Source organism: Stenella coeruleoalba (genome assembly GCF_951394435.1).
Source record: "Stenella coeruleoalba genome assembly, chromosome: 8".
Classification (NCBI taxonomy): domain Eukaryota; kingdom Metazoa; phylum Chordata; class Mammalia; order Artiodactyla; family Delphinidae; genus Stenella; species Stenella coeruleoalba.
This window is the reverse complement of record NC_137154.1, coordinates 6,984,913-7,001,473: the sequence shown is the minus strand read 5'-3', so window position 1 is coordinate 7,001,473 and position 16,561 is coordinate 6,984,913.

Sequence of the window (16,561 nt, the reverse complement as noted above, 5' to 3'; positions counted from 1 at the left end):
TTGATTGTTGGTTTCATGGATGTACACATGTCAACACTCATCAAATTATATACTTCAATTACTTGCAGCTTATTGTACATCGAGAAACTGTAAAATAAAGAATATACACACACATGAACAAGCATCTCTTGCACACTTACTGTGTGCCAAACACTGAGAAGATGCTGGGGATACAAAGAGAAACAGTGGACTCTCCTCAGCAGCTCAAGTCTTGAAGCAGAGCCCTACATTCACCTCCCCAAGGCTATGGCGACAGGGTGTCTTCCAGGCCCTTCTCTGCTCCCTGCCCATCCGCCTTCACAGACTGCCTGTTAGGATTCCTGTGCACATTCTGGCTGTGCCCACCTCACTGGCCTCTATCCAGCCTCTGAAACCCACACCCACTTGACCAGCAGTCCCTTCCTTCCCCTACAGGAACCACCCACACCCCACACACAGCCCCTCCTGTCCCGTCTCTGGCCTTCCCTCATGCCTTTCCCCCTTGCTGGAATACTCTCTGCCCTCACTCATCTCAGAGGAAATCCCACTCCTTCAAGGTTCAGCTCAGAAGCTCCCTCAGCCCTTGCCTGGGCCGTCGTGCCTTGAGCCCCCTCCTGCGTGTTCCCCAGCCTCCTGGAACCTGTGTTCTGGTTTCCGTCCAAGCCCTGCCTGGGCACTGACCCAGGGTCATGCTCTGGTTCACTCCGCTAAAACAGGAGGACCACACCCTCCTGAACAGACATGTGTGTGCACAGCCCTGGTCACAGACCCTGGTGTTGCTACACACTTGCCAACTTTTCACCAGAGCCACTCTTACAAATGTATACCGCTTTTTAGACAGTGATTCCTTTTTTTTTTTTTTTTTGCGGTACGTGGACCTCTCACTGCTGTGGCCTCTCCCGTTGAGGAGCACAGGCTCCGGACACGCAGGCTCAGCGGCCATGGCACACGGCCCAGCCGCTCCGCAGCATGCGGGATCTTCCCGGACCGGAGCACGAACCCGTGTCCCCTGCATCGGCAGGCAGACTCTCAACCACTGCACCACCAGGGAAGCCCAGTGATTCCTTTTTCAGTACAATTTCTCCCCTTCCCACACCCCTTTTCTTAGTTCCCCGACAAGGGATCGAACCTGCGCCCCCAGCAGTGGAAGCGCGGAGTACTAACCACTGGACTGCCAGGGAATTCCCCTCCCCTTTCTTTTTTATTTTATTTAAAAATTTTTATTTGTTTATTTATTTTTGGCTGCATTGCTGCACGCAGGCTTTCTCTGGTTGCGGCGAGCAGGGGCTACTTTTCACTGCAGTGCGCAGGCTTCTCATTGCGGTGGCTTCTCTTGTTGAGGAGCAAGGGCTCTAGGCACACGGGCTTTAGTAGTTGTGGCACATGGGCTCAGTAGTTATGGCACACAGGCTTAGTTGCTCCGTGGCATGTGGGATCTTCCCGGACCAAGGCTCGAACCCATGTCCCCTGCATTGGCAGGTGGATTCTTAACCACTGCGCCACCAGGGAAGTCCCATCTTTTTTATTTTAATAACCTTTTTATTTTATAATGTTTTTAGACTTACAGAAAAGTTGCAAAAATGATACAGCAAGTTATAATGACTATTATTTTTTAACTGAGAAATGCACCAAATGAACTCACTATTACATGTGATACTTCAACTTTACGGTTTCAGGCAAAGAAACTCATCACTGAACTCCATACAACAGTTTGGAACAATCTGGAACAAATGGAATCATGGACCAGATTTAGTAGAACCCAAAGTGTTTTACTTTGGACGGCAGTCCTGCCAAGCCCGAGAGTGGGCAGAGTGGAAACAGAACAGGTGGCCCTGGCCTCGCAGGCCAAGGTGGGGGGCATCTGCCTTCACGTGAGTGAAGTGGGAGCTGTCGGAGGGTCTTGAGCAGTGGAGTCCGGTGACCTGCCTTACGTTCTGTAAAGATCCCTCTGGTGGATGGAGGACAGGGGGGTGCAGGGGAGACCAGTGAGGCAGCTGCTACAGGGGTGCAGCAAGGGAGGCTGGTGGCCTGGCAGCTGGGGGAGGGGCAGCGGAGGTGGTTGTACCAGGTGATTGGAGCCCAGATCGCCTGCTGGTGGCCTTCGTGGGACAGGAGAGGAAGCGCTGGGGTGAGCCTGGCTTCTGGCCCAGAAGGGTGGAGTTGCATTTGCTGCCGGGTGAGCCGGAGCCGGTTTGTGGGGGACTGAGAGCTGTCGGAGGGTCCGTTGCCTATCTGGGCTGGGCTGAGGGGATGGTCCCCACTGTGGTGGGGCAATGCAGAGGGCATTTGAAACCCCAGACTCCATAAGATGACCTGGGGTGACTTGCCCTGGCCACACCAGCTGCCCGGCCTTAGACCTCAGCTTCCAAACCCTCCCCGGAAGCCACCCCCATCCCTAGCCCACCTCAGCACCTGTGTCCAGGGATGGGAGCCCCAGAGGCACCACCGGGATTCAGCATCACAGACCTGCAACAGTGACACTGCCAATACCCAGCAAATGGTGTGGCCTCCCTTCCTTTTCCCACCGGGGAGGGAAGCCCATACCCAGCCCTCCTGGCAGCCCAGGTGCCCCCAGAAGGTGGAGTCAAAAGGGAGAGAAGTGAGGTGGTCCTGGCCTCCCCTGAGCCCTGGCCCCTCCCAGCTCCTGCCTGGAGCCTGGAACAATAGCAGAGGGGGTGTAGGGCAGTGGGGGGCCAACAAGCCTGGGAAGGAAGATGTGAGGACGTGGAGCAGGGGGGTAAGGGGGGGCGTGCTCTCACCCCCGCCTGACCTGGGCCACTTGCCCCAGAGAAGTGACGTTAGGGGAGGGAGAGGGGTGGTGGTGGAAGTCGACCGGTTCCCAGGCCAGCCCACCTCAGAGCTGAAATGTTGTCCCTGGGAACCAGACGTTCCTGGGCCCAGGCAACTGACAGACAAACAGGTGGCTCGAGCTGCATCCATTTCTGCCCAGGTGGAGCCAGGCCACTGGGAGACAATGCTGTCCCTTCATCCCTCTGCCTGACAAGACTGTCCCATCCTGCCTCCGCTCGCTCACTCGTAACACTCATCCACATGCTCCCAGCAGTCACCGGGCTGAGATTTGAATCCAGGCAGCCTGGCACACACACAACTCACATTCTCAACATACACTCGCCAGCCAGCTGTGCCTGGGTCCAGTGACAGAGCAACATGGGCCCTGTACTCAGGGAGCCCGCGCCATCAGCCCTGACATGCTCATGAATGCTGGGTGCATTGGCCATTACGGTCAGACCAAGGGCCTCCGGGGCTGGGAGGAGGGTGGGCTTCCTGGAGGAGGAGGCATCTGAGTCGGACCTTGACAAAATGTTGGGACTCACTCATGCGAGGACAGGAGGAAAGTCACCCCAAGGGAGGGAAACAGCGTGAGCCAAGGCAGGAGGCTGGAAGGCTGTTTGTCCGTGGGGTTACATCCTCAATTCCAGGAGGTGTCTCTCCCCAGCCTACTCCTGAGCTTTGGGGACAAACCCCTGGCTCCCCACCCCACTCTTTTCCCCAGCCTCCCCCACTTTCACTTTCTCTTGATTCCTTTTGCCTCTCCTTCCAAGGCTTTGAAACTGTCACATGATTTCTAATCGTGTCACCCTTACATTTGTAACCAGGGCACTGATTATTCACACTGGCCCACTTGTGCCCCAGGTTCTCAGCTCACCCTTGCTTTCTTGAATCCTGTTCCTTCCTTCTGGGTTCAAGGTCCTTCTTCCTAAGGTACTTCTGGAAATTCTCTCAGCAAGGATTTCTGAGTGGTAAATACTCAGAGCCTTTGTTTGAAATATCTTTATTTCACTCTCTGCTTTCAAGGATAGTTGGGCTGGGTATGGCATTTTCAGTAGCCCTCACTTTCCCTCAGCACCTGAAGATGTCGTCTGGATTCAGTTGTTGCTTTTCAGAAGTTGCCTTCTGCCCCACATTCTGCCCCTGGACCCCAAGCCCTCACAAGCTGCTCCTGCTTCCTCTGAACCATTTGAGGACCCTCCAGATGGGAAACTCCCAAGGATGAAATTCTTGGCACCCTACATTCCCGCAGCTTCTGGGGCAGCCAGTCCTTACAGCTGCCCTCCGTCACCCTCCACACAAACATACCCTGCCTCTCTGCTCCATGTGGTCCTGCAGCCTCCTTCCTCCTGCGTGGCTCTCCCCTCTCCTGCTCCCTGCCCCAGGTCCCTTTCCTCTTCCTGACCCTCTACCTCCTGCATAGCTTCTGCACCATCCATGCCTCTCACCGCCTACCACCTCTGCCCTGGCCCAGCTCCCCCAACTGTGCATCCACAACCCCTCCGGAATGTTCTCTACGTGATGCCTTTACTCTTTCCAGTCCTTTCCCAGGCTGTGGCCTGACAGATGTTTCTAATGTACAGATCTGATTGTGCCACTCCCCTTGATGGTCCCGTTTTCTCCCATGGAGGTAGTCAAACTCCATGACCTGACTGAGGAGCCTTACATGATCTGCCTGTGCCCACTTCCTGGCTCCATCTTTCCCATCTCAAACTAAGGGCTCCTTCCAAGTCCCCCACAGGAATCACTTGGGAAAGATTTTTATCTGTAGAGAAACGTCATCAGATAAACCAAAAGCAGAGACATTGGCACTTTGTCACACATCACAGTCTGCTGTGGGTAAATGTAAAACTCCTTTAGGCTGGGTGAAACGTTGAACAGTGTGTGCTTTGTGAAGATTCTGTTGTATTTTGGCTTTCTTCTTCAAACCAGGAGAGATGTTTTTTGAAAAACGCATCTCCACTATATGTTTACATACAATAAAATTCCTACCTTTTTTTTTTGGCCGCACTGCATGGTTTGCAGGATCTTAGTTCCCCAGCCAGGGATGGGACACAAGCCCCTGCAGTAGAAGTGCAGAGTCCTAACCCCTGGACCACCAGGGAATTCCGTAAAATTCCTATCTTTTAAGTGTACAGGTTGATGAGCTCTGACAAATGTACCTGTGTAACCATCACTGTAGTCAAGGTATTTCAGAACTCTTAATTCTATTCCATTTCCCATTACATTCCATGTATGTTTATTCTTATGACTGTACCACACTGTCTTGATTACTATTGCTTTGGAGTAAGTTCATTTATTTATTTATTTATTTATTTTGGCTGTATTGGGTCTTCATTGCGGTGCATGGGCTTCTCATTGCGGTGGCTTCTCTTGTTGCGGAGCACGGGCTCTAGGCACATGGGCTTCAGTAGTTGTGGCGCACGGGTTTAGTTGCTCCGCGGCATGTGGGATCTTCCTGGCCCAGGGCTTGAACCCCTGTCCTCTGCATTGGCAGGCGGATTCTTAACCACTGCGCCACTAGGGAAGCCCCTGGAGTAAGTTTTAAAATCAGAAAAGAGGGCTTCCTTGGTGGCGCAGTGGTTAAGAATCCGCCTGCCAATGCAGGGGACACGGGTTCGAGCTCTGGTCCGGAAAGATCCCACATGCCGCGGAGCGACTAAGCCCGTGCACCATAACTACTGAGCCTGCGCTCTAGAGCCCGTGAGCCACAACTACTAAAGCCTGCACATGTAGAGCCCATGCTCCGCAACAAGAGAAGCCACCGCAGTGAGAAGCCCACACACTGCAACAAAGAGTAGCCCCCGCCTGCCGCAACTAGCGAAAGCCCCGCTCGCCACACTAGAGAAATCCCGGGCACAGCAACAAAGACCCAACACAGCCAAAAATAAATAAAAATAAAATAAATAAATTTATTTTTAAAAAATCGGAAAAGTGTGAGTCCTCCAATTTTGTTCTTTTTCAAGATCGTTTTGGCTACTATGAATCCCTTGCAATTCCATGTGAATTTTAAAATCAGCTTGTTAATTTCTACAAAGAAGCCAGCTGGAATTCTGATAGGGATTGTGTTCAATCTGTACATCAATCTGGGGAGTGCTGCCATCTTAATAATATTAAGTTTTTGACCCATGAATGTGAGATGCTTTCCCACTGACTTAGATCTACGTTAGTGTTTCAACCATGTTTTTGTAATTTTCAGAGTATAAATTTTGCACTTCTTTAGTCAAATTTATTCCCAAATATTTTATTCTTTTGATGCTATTGTAAATGGAATTGTTTTCTTAATTTCATTGCTAATGTATAGGACTTTTTAATATTGATCTTGTATCCTGCAACCTTGCTGAACTCCTTTATTAATTTTAATAGCTTTTTCATGAACTCCTTTGGATTTTCTGTATAAAATATCATGTCATCTGCAAATAGAGATCTTTTTTTTTTAATTTTTACTGGAGCATGGTTGATTTACAATGTTGTGTTAGTTTCAGGTGTACAGTAAAGAGAATCAGTTATAATATACATACATCCACTCTTTTTTAGATTCTTTTCCCATACAGGCCATTATAGAGTATTGAGTAGAGTTCCCTGTGCTATATAGTAGGTCCTTATTAGTTATATATCTTGTATATAGTAGTGTGTATATGTCAATCCCAATCTTCCGATTTATCTCTACCCCCCTTACCCCCGGTAACCATAAGTTTGCTTTCTACCTCTGTAAGTTTATTTCTGTTTTGTAGATAAGTTCATTTGTACCTTTTTTTTAGATTCCACATGTAAACACTATCATATGATATTTGTCTTTCTCTGTCTGACTTACTTCACTCAGTATGACAATCTCTAGGTCCACCCATGTTGCTGCAAATGGCATTATTCTGTTCTTATTTTATGGCTGAGTAATATTCCATTGCATATATGTACCACAACGTCTTTATCCACTCTTCTGTTGATGGACATTTAGGTTGCTTCCATGTCAAACAGAGGCAGTTTTAATTCTTCCTTTCCAGCCTAGATGCTTTTTGTTTCTTCTTGTCTAACTGCCCTAGCTAGAACCTCCAGTATAATGTTGAATGGAGGTGGTAAGGTGGATATCCTTGTCTTATTCTTGACATTAGGAGAAAAACATCCAGTCTTTCACCATTAAGTATGATGTTAGCTGTGGGTTTTTCATAGCTGCCCTATCAGGTTAAGGGCGTTCCATTCTTTTTTTTTTTTTTTTTTTTAAGATTTTTTGATGTGGACCATTTTTTTTTTTTTAATTTACTTTTTAAAAATTTTCATACTTTTTAATGGCTGAGTATTTATTCCATTATATATATGAATAATAATTATATATAATTTATTCCATTATATACATAATGGATCTTTTTTTAAAAAATAAATTTATTTATTTATTTTTGGCTGGGTTGGGTCTTTGTTGCTGCGTGTGGGCTTTCTCTACTTGCGGTGAGCCGGGGCAACTCTTCGTGTGGTATGCATGCTTCTCACTGCGGTGGCTTCTCTTGTTGCAGAGCACAGGCTCTAGGCGCGCGGGCTTCAGTAGTTGTGGCGCACAGGCTCAGTAGTTGTGGCTCAAAGGCTCTAGAGCACAGGCTCCGTAGTTGTGGCGCATGGGCTTAGTTGCTCCACAGCATGTGGGACCTTCCCAGATCAGGGATCGAAACCATGCCCTCTGCACTGGCAGGCGGATTCTCTTTTTTTTTCTGGCAGGCGGATTCTTAACCACTGTGCCACCAGGGACGTCCTGATGTGGACCATTTTTAAAGTCTTTATTGAATTTGTTACAATACTGCTTCTGTTTTTATGTTTTGGTTTTTTGGCCCCGAGGTATGTGGGCTTTTACCCCCTGTGTTGGAAGGCAAAGTCTTAACCACTGGACCACCAGGGAAGTCCCAAGGAAGTTCCATTCTATTCCTAGTTTGTTGAGTATTTTTATCATGAAAGTGTGTTCGATTTTTATCAAATGCTTTTTCTGCATCTATTGAGAGGATCATTTTTTTTTGGTTTGTTTTTTTATTCCATTAATATGGTGCATTACATGAATTGATTATCAGATGTTAAACCAACTTTTCATTCTTAGGATAAATCCTACTTGATCATGGCATATAATTATATATATAATATATGTATATTTATTATATTATATATAATATATATATATAACATATAATTATACATATAATATATGTTGCTGGATTTGGTTTACTGGTTTGGAGAGTTTTGCATCCATATTCATAAGAGATTTTGGTCTGTAGTTTTCTTGTGATGTTTTTTCCGGTTTGGGTATAGGGTAGTAGTGACTACAGAGAATGAGTTGGGAAGTGTTCCCTGTTCTATTTTTTGGAAGTGTTTGTAAAGAATTAACATTCTTTTTTAAATGTTTGGTAGAAGTCACCAGTGAAATCATCTGGGCCTGGACTTTTTTTTTTTTTTTTTTTGCGGTACGCGGGCCTCTCACTGTTGTGGGCTCTCCCGTTGCAGAGCACAGGCTCCGGATGCGTAGGCTCAGCGGCCGTGGCTCACGGGCCCAGCCGCTCCGCGGCATGTGGGATCTTCCCGGACCGGGGCACGAACCCGTGTCCCCTGCATCGGCAGGCGGACTCTCAACCACTGTGCCACCAGGGAAGCCCTGGACTTTTCTTTGCATGTAGTTTTTTGGGTTTTGTTTGTTTGTTTACTTTTTGGCCACACTGTGCAGCTTGTGGGATCTTAGTTCCCTGACCAGGGATCGAAGCCGCGTCCCCTGCATTGGAAGTATGGAGTCTTAACCACTGGACTACCAGGGAAGTCCCTGGTGTGTAGTTTTTTTGCTTCCTGTGTGGTGGCTTTTTTATTTATTGATTGATTGATTGATTGCTAATTCAATCTCAACTTGTTATAGATCTATTCACATTGTTTCTTTCTTCTTGAGTCAATTTTGGGAGTTTGTATATTTCTAGAAATTTGTCCATTTCATCTAAGTTATCTAGTTTATTGGCATACAATTACTTATAGTGTTCCTTTATAATCCTTTTAACTGCTATGAAGTCATTAGTAAAGTCCCTTCTTTCACTCTGATTCTAGTAATTTGAGTCTTCTCTCATTTTTTTTCTCAGTCAACCTAGCTAAAGGTTTGTCAAGTTTACTGATATTTCCAAAGAACTAGATTTTGGTTTCATTATTTTTTCTCTATTGTTTTTCTATTTCATTAATTTCCACACTTTAAAAAAATAATTGATTTTTTCCAGTTTTATTGAGAAATAGACTTAATTTTTTAAAGTTTCAGGTGTACAACATAATGATTCAATATTTCTATATATTGCAAAATGATCACCACAATAGTCCAGTTAACATCCATCACCATACATAGTTACAAAACATTATTTTCTTGTAATGAGCACTTTCAAGATCCACTCCCCTAGCTACTTTCAAATATGCAAGACAGTATTAGAAGCTGTAGTCACCATGCTGTACATTACATCCCCATGTCTTATTCATTTTATAACTGGAAATTTGTACCTTTCAACCCCCTTCTACCAATTTGCCCACCCCACCCAATTTCCATTCTTAACTTTATTATTTCCTTCCTTCCACTTGCTGCAGGCTTAGTTTTCTCTTCTTTTTCTAGTGTTTTAAGATAGAAGTTTAGGTTATTGATTTGAGATGTTTCTTCTTTTTTAATATAGGCATTTATAGCAATAAATTTCCCTCTAGGCACTGCTTTGGCTGCATCCCATAAGTTTTGGTATGTTTTGTCTTCTTTTTTTTTTATTAATTTATTTTTTAGTTTTGGCTGTGTTGGGTCTTCGTTTCTGTGTGAGGGCTTTCTCTAGTTGTGGCAAGTGGGGGCCACTCTTCATCGCGGTGCACGGGTCTCTCACTATCGTGGCCTCTCTTGTTGCGGAGCACAGGCTCCAGACGCGCAGGCTCAGTAGTTGTGGCTCACGGGCCTAGTCGCTCTGCGGCATGTGGGATCTTCCCAGACCAGGGCTCGAACCCATGTCCCCTGCATTAGCAGGCAGATTCTCAACTACTGCACCACCAGGGAAGCCCTGTCTTCATTTTTATTCATCTCAAAATATTTTCTAGTTTCCCTTTTGATTATTCCTTATTTAGGAGTTTGTTAGTTTTAATTTCCACATATTTAAGTTTCCAAAATTTCTTTCTGTAACTCATTTCTAATTTCATTTGATTGTGTTCAGAGAACACACTTTATTTATTTTATTTTATTTTTTCAGAGAACACACTTTATTTTTTTTATTTTATTTTTTCAGAGAACACACTTTATATTATTTATATACTTTTAAATTTATCGAGGCTTATTTTTCAGCCTAGCATATACTTTATTCTGAACACTGTGCCATGTATATTTGAGAAGAATATATATTCTGCTGCATTGTATTTCTTTAATTTCAAGGACTCTTGTGATTACACTGGGCCCACCAGGAAAATCTAGCATAATCTATCTTTTTTTTTTTTTTAACATCTTTATTGGGGTATAATTGCTTTACAATGGTGGGTTAGTTTCTGCTTTATAGCAAAGTGAATCAGTTATACATATACATAAGTTCCCATATCTCTTCCCTCTTGCGTCTCCCTCCCTCCCACCCTCCCTATCCCACCCCTCCAGGCGGTCACAAAACACCGAACCGATATCCCTGTGCCATGCAGCTGCTTCCCACTAGCTATCCACTTTACTAGCATAATCTATCTTAAGGTCAGGTGATTAGTAAGCTTAATTCCATCTACAACCTTAATTCCCCCTTTGTCAAGTAACATATTCACAGGTTTTGAGGATTAGGATATGGACATTTTTAGGGGGTCATTATTCTGCCTGCCACAACAGGCCAGAATCATGAACAGCTTCTTTTTTAAAGCATTGTATTTACTAAACAAACAAGCATAAAAACAAAGCAAAAACCACAGAACAATTTTTTGAAATGTAATAGTAATGAAGGCAAAGTAACTTTTACCTTAAAGTTATTCTCATACAATTTTGCAAACTTTTAAATTTTTACTTTTTTTTTTTTTTTTTGACCACATCACGCAGCTTGCAGGATCTTTAGTTCCTCAACCAAGGATTGAACCCCAGCCCACAGCAGTGAAAGCGCCAAGTCCTAACCACTGGACCACCAGGGAATTCCCTAAATGTTTCTTTAATTATCAATTTTTAGACTTAGATTTAATTCTAAAATTAAATTTGGGTAACTGCCACATAAGATCCACCATTGTTTAATAGCAGTTTTTCTGTTTTCATGACTAAATCTCCTAAAATAAGTAGAAAAAACACAACTGATCATTTTATCCTGTGGTAAGTCATCAAGAAACAAAGCATGGACCACTAGCAAGTGGCTTTCAGAATCTTGCAGTGAGTTGAACAAGAAATATTTTTCCCTGAAGTCTTTGGAGCCCTGATAGCTAAACTTAAGGTTTTTATTTTATTGTAGGGAAATATACCTCAACTGGCAAAAGACAGGTGGAGGGGGGATTTTCCAAAGCATTCATACATGCATACATAATATGTACATTTATATTATATATATATGTTTTTATAATGAAAAATATATAATTACACATATATAATGAAATTACACATATACATATGTATGTGTGTAAGTATATATATACATATATAGTTTCCTGTTTACAAAAGGAATTCACTTATTGTGAAAACTTCAAGCATCACATCAAAGAAATAAATATTATGTTGAGCTGTATGAATTTACCAATATTTCGCTATTTTTGACATATAAAGACAGCAATTTCATACTGTTCAATCTAATAATACAGCAAGGAGAACTCCCTGTAATCCCCATGTCCTGGAGGAAACCACTGCCGTTCGGTATGTATTCCTTCATGCTGGAGAGTATGTCTGTGCATATTTATGGTTGGTGGAGTTATTACCACAATGACATAACATGGATAATTTTGCAATCGGCTTTCTAAGCACTTTGTAGAGCAAAGCAAATCCTAGCACTGGTTGTGCTGCTTCCCCTCTACGGAGCCTCAGTTTTCTCACCTGCAAAAGTGAAACTAATGATTCTGTGCCAGTTATTAATTTATTGACTCTCAGCTCCAAATTCATCATGTTTGCCCGCTTTGTGAATATGAATCCGGGCCCTTTAAATAATTTTCCTTTGCCAGATGGCACAACGTTAAATTTTACCAGTAGAGGGCGCTAACAGACACTGCTTGATGAAGGTTTTACTTCCGGGTTTGAAGGCGTGCCTCTCGGCGGGCTTCTGCAGCGCGGCCAATTTCTCGACTCAACTCCCCAGGGCAGCTTTTCTAGCGACGGGTTCCTGCAGTGAAGGTGGCCAGCAGCCCTCAGCCCCCACCCTAGGAGAAGTGGACCGCTTCTAGTGAGTCACTTCCCCATGAACAGCTTTCCCCAGCACCCTAGAGGGTGGTTTTCCAGCAAGTTCCATGGGGTGTGCACAGCACTTGAGCAACTTCTCTACTATCCGCTGAGCCCCAGGCATTCCCTCTCCAGCCAAATCTGGATCTCAGACTTGGGGCAGGAGGCGGGCTCTATCTCAGCCCTAGGGTTGGGGGCTGCTCCGTATACTTGTTATTCCTGTATTCTTTCGAGTTCTGTCTCTCTCTCTCTCTCTCTCTCTCTTTTTTTTATACATCTTTAAAAAATTTTTATTTATTTATTTTTATACAGCAGGTTCTTATTCGTTATCTATTTTATACATACTGGTGTATATATGTCAATCCCAATCTCCCAATCTTTTTCTTTTTCTTTTTTTTTGTTTTTTCTCTTTTGGCCTCGCCATGGGGCATGCGGGACCTTAGTTCCCTGACCAGGGTTGGAATGCGTGCCCCCTGCAATGGAAGTGTGGAGTCTTAACCACTGGACCACCAGGGAAGTCCCTAGAGTTCTCTGTACTTCTTACTAGCCAATTCCTTGTTATTCCAATCCTGTTACAGTTAATAATTCTTTACATTAGACTTTCCTTGTTCAAATCACTTTGTGGTTTCTCTCTGACTGGCGCAGAGCCCCCATATTGTTATGAAGATCAGACAAGATCCTGTAGGGAGAGCACCTAGCTCAGTGCCTGCCATGCAGGGGGCACTCAGAAAACAGCTGTAGTATCTCTACCATAATCATCATTTCTCCATGTCAGAAGCTGTAGAGAAGCCTCTTTCTTACCAACTGTTGTTGTGGTTCCGTAGTATGGATGGAATTTTGAATCACTCCATTCCTGATGGACATTTGGATTTTTCTAGTTTTCCATGATTACGAACAGCCCTACGATCCACAGAAGAGATGTCATTCATTGAACACTTGCTGCATCGTATGCACTGAAGCAACTACATATACTAACTCACGAATCCTCACAACACGCCTAGTGTATTAGCTCCTACGGCTGCTCTAACAAATTGCCACAAACTTTGTGGCTTAAAACAACACACATTCATTATCTTACAGTCTGGATGTCAGAAGTCTAAAATGAAGGTGACAGCAGGGCTGTGTCCTTCTGGAGGCTGCAGGGGAGAAGCTATTTCCTTGTCTTTTTCAGCTTCTAGAGGCCACCTGCATTCCTTGGTTCATGACCCCTTCCTCCCATCATTCTACCCTCTTGCTCCCATTGTCCACCTCCTACTACTCACTGTGATCTTCCTGCCTTCCTCTTACAAGGACCCTTGTAACTACATCAGGCCCATCCAGATAATCCAGGATAATCTCCCCATTTCAAGACCCTTAACTTAATCAAAACAGTAAAGACCCTTTTACTATGTAAGGTAACATATTCACAGGTTCCAGGGATTAGGATGTGGATATCTTTGAGCATACCACACCTATGAACTAGATACTATTATTCCACCCATTTTACAGGTAAGAAAACTGAGGCACAAAGAGAGTAAGTAACTTGCCCAAAGTCACACAGCTCATAAGCAGAGAGCTAGGATACAGGAGGTCTGGCTTGATAATCCAGGCTCTAACAATTACATTGCTTTGTATAAATCTTTGCATACCTGAATGAGGGTTTGTGTAGGATACATTTCTAGAAGTGGAATGACTGGGGGAAACTGCTTAACAGGTATTGCCAACTTGTCCTTCACTACAGCTGTGCCAATTAATTCCCAGCAGCAGTGCCTGAAATCCCAAATTCTTCCTCATCCCAACTCTTGATGCTCTGAGGGCAGAATGTTACGTGACTACAAAGGAGTTGTATTCAGAACCAAAGGATTTTTACTGCTTATCAACGTAGGAACTGAAAAATGTTTCTCTTCGTGAGATGAGAGGAACATGACTTACCTAATAATAAACAAAAAATTACAGTTGTAATAAAGAGCCATCAGTTTCCTGGAGAAAATAAAATCATTTCATTACCTTAATGTATTGCAAGACTGAAAACACTGGCCTAGCACTGACCGTGATTCCAGCTTCCTTTCCTCACCGAGACTTGTTGTTGGAGGCAACACTTCTGAGAGTTTTATTGATATTTTCCGCCTCCATGGGTTGTTTTCATCTCCCATGTCATCTCCTGAAGATCTCTGGTTAATAAATCACTTCCATCTTTGAGCCTTTCCAATCACCCTCTCTTCTTCTTGCATCCATGCCACAATTGTTTACAGCTTCCTTTTCAAGGCTTTCCATTTCCCTTCCCAGTGTGCTATTTATATGGGGCCGAATACTTCTACTCCCCACAGTGGCAAACACTTACATAGTTACTTTTATAATCTTCATTTTACACATGAGGAAAAGAAGTGAAGTGACTGGCCCAAGATCTCACAGATATGGGATTCGAACTGAGGCATCTGCCTACAGGTTCTCCTGCTTGACATCCTACTGTATCTCCTCTGGAGCAACGGGCATCCTGATGCACCCGTGAACCTCAGGCCTGCCTGCCCTGGGGCCTCCTAGGGTCATGGCAGGGCTGCAGGGCTGTGTGCGCTCGTCCTGGCAGGTGAGGGAAGCAGCCAGCAGCACTCAGGCACTGCCACTTCCTACTGCGTAAGCCTTCAGAGCCTCAGTTTCCTCATCTGTAAGGTGGGAACAACATTGGTCCCCCACATAGGGCAGTGAAGAGGAACTGGTATTATCCTCATTTTCTAGTTGATGAAATGGAGGGCTCACAATGTGAGGACAGGCTCAAAGTGAGAACTTGGGAAAGGGATGCTGTTCCTTCCTAGGCTGCTAGCCTCTCTGCGCCAAGCTTTGCTGGAGAAGCAGGGTTACTTAGAGAATCTGGGAGGCAAATCCCTTTCTGGCTCTTCATTTGTAACTATGCTTCCTGTTGTCCTCTGCCCAGTCTGTTTCACCTCCTCGCTGCTCTTCTGTGCACTGGGACTCCAAGATCTCCCCCCAGCCCAGTGGCCCTGCCCTTCCTGCACTGGTTTCCTCTCCAGATGCGGCGCCCTGCGTGGCACAGGCCTAACATTTGGCAGGTGCATAGAGAATGTGCCACTAACTGAACACTACCACGTGAACCCTGTGTTCGCAAACCCTCCCCTCCAACCGTGCTCTCTACGCCAAAGCATCACCCACCCCAGCCTGCCATGTTCCATCATTCCACACTCACAAACTCATAGCTCAGCCTTCGGTAGGGTAAAGTTCCAGACTCTGGGACTTCCCTGGCGGCCCGGTGGTTAAGACTCCACGCTTCCAGTACGGGGGGCACGGGTTCAATCCCTGGTCGGGGAACTAAGATCCCACAGGCCACGCGGTGAGGCCAAAAAGTAAAAAAACCCAGAAAATCAAACAGTTTCAGACTCTGTATTCTGGCATTCAAGCCCTCTGCGTGCCCCTCTCCCATGACAAGATGCTCCCCACGCTCCAACCTTGCAAATTCCATATTCACAGTGTTGTCAGCATCTTCCTAGCGAAGCCGCAGAAGAATCTCTAGTTACTATTTCTGTTCGGCCCCGAGCAGCCAACACTGTGTCTGATCCTCCCTCTGAGTGTCCTGCACAGGTACTTGGACAAGAAAAGGGAGACTAAGTCTCCGCTGAGCAGCTGTTTCATGTTAGGTGAGGCACCCCAATTTATAGATGGAGGAACTGAGGCTCCCAGGTAAGGTGAGTTCTCACAGCTGGTGAGGGGGGCTGGGCTGGGATTCAAACCCAGCTCTACTGACTTTGGCATCCCTGCCCTTGAATCCACTCCCAAAGGCATCCCCACCAGACGTTTCATAATCAGTCCCAGAATCTATCCATGCTCCGTAGGGTGTGGTTGCGGGTCTGTCCCCAACCCTGGGTCCCCTGAGACCTTACCTGCAGAGGAGCCATTGCCAGCCCAGCCGCTTCTGGACATTGGGCTCTGTCCAGCTAAGGGGCTGGGTCTCCATCAGTATGAATGGCATTTGAGCTTCTGACACCGCTTTGCCACAGACAGCCCCTATCTGCACAGGCAACTGGGGGACCTGGAGGAGACTCTGGCCCTGAAGACCAGACAGCCAAGTCTGCTGGGCCCAGGAGAGCAGGGGCCCCTCCTGGCCCCCTGGCTTCTTCTAGACTTGCTGGGCTGTTCCTCCTCTATCATTCTCCTTTCCTGGGGTCACTGCCTTTTCCCTCCCCCAGGTCCCCTCCCCCATCCCAGGGTTCCTAGACTTTCCCAGGGCCTTTGCTTCACTCTCTGCTCCCCAACCACGCTCATTTTCCGGGGCTCTGCTTCCTTGTGCCTCTCTCCCCTGGTCACTTCCTCATTCCACCAACACGATGCCTCATCGGATCCTGGAGGTGCCCACTGGCTGGTGGGACAGAGAGTCTGGCTTGGGTACAATCGCCCTCCCTAAGCCTTTTCCCCACTGAACACTGCACCCCCTTCATGTCTGTCTGTCGACTTCGTCTTCCAGCTGTCTCCCTA